This window comes from Patagioenas fasciata, chromosome W (genome assembly GCF_037038585.1).
Source record: "Patagioenas fasciata isolate bPatFas1 chromosome W, bPatFas1.hap1, whole genome shotgun sequence".
In the NCBI taxonomy this organism is placed as follows: Eukaryota; Metazoa; Chordata; class Aves; order Columbiformes; family Columbidae; genus Patagioenas; species Patagioenas fasciata.
The window spans coordinates 67,625,953-67,631,952 of record NC_092559.1 but is presented as its reverse complement, the minus strand read 5'-3'; positions in this window follow the sequence as shown (position 1 = coordinate 67,631,952).

Sequence of the window (6,000 nt, the reverse complement as noted above, 5' to 3'; positions counted from 1 at the left end):
GGAATAGAGTACACTGTTGGCAGATTTGCTGATGACACAGAACTGGGAGGAGTGGCTGACGCAGCAAAAGGCTGTGCTGCCATCCAGCGAGACCTGGACAAGATGGAGTTGGGCAGGGAGAAATCTAATAAAATATAACAAGGGAAAGTGTAGAGTATTGCATCTGGGCAAGAACAACCCCAGGTTCCAGTATAATTTGGGTAAAGACCTGTTAGAGAGCAGTGTAGGGGAAAGGGACCTGGGAGTCCTGGTGGACAACAGGATGACCATGAGCCAGCACTGTGCCCTTGTGGCCAGGAAGGCCAATGGCATCCTTGGGTGTATTACAAGGGGGGTGGTTAGTAGGTCAAGAGGTTCTCCCCCCCCCTCTACTCTGCCCTGGTGAGACCACATCTGGAATATTGTGTCCAGTTCTGGGCCCCTCAGTTCAAGAAGGACAGGGAACTGCTTGAGAGAGTCCAGCACAGAGCCACGAAGATGATTAAGGGAGTGTGTTGGAGAATGGCTTGGAAATGGGGGACATTGATCTGCGGACCGGTTGTACGAGCAGAGCCCATTCTAAAGACGTTAGCACAATTAGTAAGGTTAGGCCGCAGTGGGAACCGGTGACTGTTTCAGTAAAATCAGCAAGGTCACTGCAACCTTGGCAGAGTTTCACAAACAGCTTTCAAAAGCACTACAATGTAGAATAACCATAGCTAGCAGCTGCAAGTAGGAGGACCATGCAAATGTACTGTTAGAGCTTAAGCCAATTAGTAGGTGACAGGTATGCATAATTATTGTGAACTGTATAAGTATATGCTATTCGGGCTAATAAATCAAACTATGCTTTATCACTCATATTGAGTCGACCTGCGTGTTCCTCCGCCGCTCAAAAGTGGCGCCCGAATGGGGAGCTGAAGTTTCCACTCAGAGCAGCGGATGCAGAGAAGCACCGGTTAGCAACGAACCGGGGGGCTAAGATCGACCGAACGCTGTTCGACACGGCGTGTTGTTCTGAAAGCCTGGGTCGTCCAAAAGGGGTCCACCATCTGCAGGGGCTACTGGAAAGGCTGCAACGCAGAAAAGCACCGGTTAGCAGCGAACCGGGGGGCGAAAGCCTGGACCGTCCAAAAGGGGTCCGCCATCTGCGGGGGTTATTGGAAAGGCTGCCATAAGGTTGACGAAGATAATAAGGACTACAAGGATTACAAAGATAACGAGGATAACAGGAAAACGGAAAAATTTGAAGTGCCGGCAACATGGATTTTAAGGTAGCCATAAATTTATTTCAGCGCTTTTTAGAAAAGCGGGGTGTAGATTGTATCAAGCAGCTATCGGGGTTAGTTACGTTAGGAAGAGTGAAGTTATGGAGTGAAACGTTTTCTGAAGAACGGGCCGTTGTTGGGCTCCTCCTGCCTATTCTCTCTGTGGGGGGACTTGAATGGGAAGAAAGTAACATTCGTAGACTGTTAATCTGGGAGAAACCGAGAAGGCTTTTAAACGTTAACTTTGGGATGATAAAGGGCAGAAATTATGGAATAACATCAGCAATGGAGATGATAAAGAAGCTAAATCATTAGTAACTACATGGAAGCTTATAAAAGATTTTAAGACTGAACGGTCTGCTGCTGCTGGAGTTTTTGTAGCATTGCAGCCTGATAAGAATCCTGTGAAGCTGTGAAATCTACCCAATTCGTGTTTTTGATACCCTCCCTATTCCATCCCCTGCTGTGCTTTCGGCACCCCTGATAGCTCAGCAGTCCGGGGCGGGGGGAGGAAAAATGCCGAGCGAGTGACCTCCTGTACCATTGCCCAACCCTGGTGAGAAAAGCAAGTCCAGAGGATTGGAGTCAGACAACTTGCCCGAAGAACCTGTGAAAGCTGAGAATGCTTAAGTCGTAAACAAGCGTATTGTCAGTTCTTTTACCAATTTGTATCTGCCTTTAACATCTTTTAACCCTCCAACTTCCACGAGAGAGCAGAAGGAGTCGCCGGATAAGAACTGGGCAAAAGAACTGTGTGAAAGATTAGATCAGCTATTAGTGAGTGAATCCAACAGTCAATAATATCAAGCTATGAGAGAGGTGCCTGAAACCAACAAAGCAGCCAAATCGTTTGCAACTATTAATCAGGGTCCCAATGAGAATTACATGCAATTTATTGACCATCTTCAAGAGACCATCAATAAGCAGGTTGAAAACTTAGAAGTTAAGGAAGCACTGGTGTTGAAATTAGCAGTAGAGAATGCTAACGGTTGCTATCAGCATGTTATTTGCGAGTTTTACAGTACATATTACGTGCTTCTGTGTAGTGTCTCTCTGAAAATCAAGCAGCTTGTCAGGAATGCGAGTTAATTGTTTTACTAGTTGTTTTTAAGTGCGCCATAAAACCTTCTGCCGGCTCTTCCCACTCACGCTGCAAGCAGCCCTGTGCTTCCCCCCCTCCCTCCCTCTTCTCAAGGTTTTTACTTGCAAGATGGGGTCAGGAATGATTGTTTTCAGTTGTGTTCCTAAAAAATCGGTATTGGGAGGTGTTTTAAAACATGGGAAAGCACTCGGACAACAAATCATTAAATCATTTCAGTCAGTTTTACAGGCGGGGCGATTTGAACTTCAACAAGCTGAGAGAGAATTAATTGATAACACACAGGTCAGAAAACTTGTTAAAGTCTCCAAGATGCATTCCTTACTAACCTGTTTTCTTTGTGGGTATCTGTTTAAGCATGTTGCAGTTTTGGTAGGTCTTTGTTATATGGTGCGATAAGTTCACAGTCTGTTAAATCATGAGAATCCATTGAGTCAAAAAGTGCAATTTGTGATATTACAGTAGATCATGAGTAATTTAGCTCTTTACTGCGTGAATGTGATGGTAAAATTTTTGTGTGTAGTAGTAAAAGCCTTGCCCGGTCCAGCTTGCTGCGGCGGCAGGGGTCGGGTGCTGATGGGGCTCCAGTGCACACTGACCTGTTTTGTCAGGGAGACCCGGAAGTACCTCTGCCTGGCTGAGCAGTAAGCAGTTCAAAGGTGCAATGCAAAAATTGAGAGATTGTCTTAAATTAGTGTAACTGTGATCTATCTGCATAATTGAACTTGGTATTAGGTTTTTATATCTGAGCTCGTTATTTTAATTTGCATATTTCTATTTGGTACCAAAAGAATTTTGTTTGGGTAGATATTTACAAAATGGGAACTGGTTCCACTGCTAAAATTCCACTGCTAAAATTTCACCTTGCTCCCCCTTAGGATGCATCCTTGCACATTAGAATAATTGCTTATATTGTTAGCTAGTAATTTTGAGACCAGAAGAGAATTTAAATTGTTAAAACTGCTTTGCCAAAAAACAAAACAAAACAAAACAAACAAACAAACAAAAAAACCAACATGGTTGCCTGCTGCTAAGCGGAGAAAGGGGGGGCTTTACTCCCCCCGCTCTGCCTTCTTTTTTTTTCCTGGAGTATTGTCATCCATCCTTGTTGTGGCACTGTGTTGCTTTCTCAGCTTTGTATCAGGGGTTGTTGGTGTTGTTTATTTTTGTTTCTGTCTTGTTTCCTAGGTTTTGACACATTCCTATACCTCTCTTGGGTTAAGATTTGTTAAGTAAATTGTAAGCTCAAATAACGTTTCCTGAGAATTCTGTTTAGTTGCATGGCCTACAAGAAGCTGCTTGGATGGTGCAGTTCTGCTTGTGCAAGTGAGAAATCCCCAAGGAAATTTCGAATGCTGTATTTCCACTAGTATTAACAGCCAATATTTCGATAAAGCAAATACTACACTGATAGATCTGAAACAGGACTTCGATCTGGCAAGGGAAAACAATATCCAATAAATATGACAACCAAAATGGAGTTAGAAACTTTGAAGAATAAATTTATGAAAACCTTACAGGCTGATCGCATTCGATTGGACTTGCAGATTTGTCTATGAAACAACCTGTGGACAGTATGATGAGATTGCTAGCAGACTGATATACCGACTGTTATATACCAATTGTCACTCTGATCAAGAAAATGTAGGGAATGAATGTAAGCCTTAATAGGCCATGATCCTTTTGTCATATATGCACCAGTTGTGAAATTTAATTCTGATTTTTTTTTCATTTGTAATCTATGTCTTTGTAAATTGCACTAGCTGGTTTTCTTAACAGCACAACTTTTAGCATGCATAAATGTAAATTGGTGCAGAACCTGCAAGTCTTTAACATCAGGTCACAGGCCATACTTGTATTTGGTCTGATCCTACATAGTTGCACATTTTTTGTTGATGGTTCTGGGAAGTCTCATAAAGCTGTAGTGGTTTGGTGTGAAGATAACGATTGGCATCATTCTGTAAAAACTATTGAAGGTTCAACCCAATTAGCAGAACTTGGCACAGCTTTAAATTACTTAGAGCTTTTTAAGGAGGAACCTCTAAATTTGATTTGTGATTTTGAGTACATAGTCAAGGTCCAACGCACGTATCTGATTCTGAACTTTTGTTTGTTTGTTGTTTTTTTTTTTTTTTTTTTTAAAGGGGGGAAAGTAGGGGAAGCACCACAAAACCAATTGTCAAAAGCATTGTATGTGATGAAATACTTTGCAAGTATGACCCAAAACCATGCTAAATCAGAAAGAACCTACATTAGTTATGGTCAAATCACTAGTCAATGGAAAAGGCCACATCAATTGATAACCTGGGGAAAAGGTTATGTTTGTGTCATTACAGGCCAAGGATTGAAGTGGATTCCCGCAAAATGGGTCAAGCCATGGCTGAATAAAGACTACAAAGATTCAATGGATGCAGATGGACAGGAAGGAGATAAGTTGAGGACTGTTTCAGATGTAAACCATGGATCCTAATTCAGTGTTATAGATGCTCACAGACCTGGAAGATAAATCAAAGTCAATCCATAAGTAAATTCAACAACTTATGGACTACACCCAGAAGATTAAAGAAGATATAGGGCTTTTCGGCTTGGAGGGGTTAACAAACTGGCTAGGGTTAGAAGGGTGGTTTAAGAGCTTTTTACAAAGTGTGTTGCTTATCTTAGTTATAGTAGCTATAGGGTTATTATGTTTAAGCTGTGCTCTCTCCTGCTTTAAAAGAATGTTTGAACATATAGCGAATCAGGCTCTGCTCATACAAAAAGAAAAAGGGGAAAATGTTGGAGAATGGCTTGGAAATGGGGGACATGGATCTGCGGACCAGTTGTACGAGCAGAGCCCATTCTGAAGACTTTAGCACAATTAGTAAGGTTAGGTCACGGTGGGAACCACTGACTGTTTCAGTAAAATCAGCAAGGTCACTGCGACCTTGGCAGAATTTCACAAATAGCTTTCAACAGCACAAGAATGTAGAATAACCACAGCTAGCAGCTGCAAGTAGGAGGACCGTGCAAATGTACTGTTAGAGCTTAAGCCAATTAGTAGGTGACAGGTATGCATAATTATTGTGAACTGTATAAGTATATGCTATTCGGGCTAATAAATCAAACTATGCTTTATCACTCATATTGAGTCGACCTGCGTGTTCCTCTGCCGCTCAAAGGAGTGGAGCATCTCCCTTAGAGAAAAGGCTGAGGGAGCTGGGTCTCTTTAGCTTGGAGGAGACTGAGGGGTGACCTCATTAATGTTTATAAATATGTAAAGGGTGAGTGTCGGGAGGATGAGGCGAAGCTCTTCTCAGTGACAACCAATGATAAGACAAGGGGCAATGGGTGCAAGCTGGAACATCAGAGGTTTCACTTGAATATGAGAAGAAACTTCACAGTGAGGGGTGACAACACTGGAACAGTTTGCCCAGGAGGTTTGTGGAATTTCCTTCTCTGGAGACATTCAAAACCTGCCTCCACGCGTTCCTGTGTATCCTCATCTAGGTGTTCCTGCTCTGGCAGGGGGACTGGACTAGATGATCTTTTGAGGTCCCTTCCAATCCCTAACATTCTGTCATGCTACTGTTAATAGCGTTCACCTGTATCACCATACAGTGTTTATCTTGGTGTTGCAATCGAGTAAATAATAACTATGAACTTTGGAAAACAAAT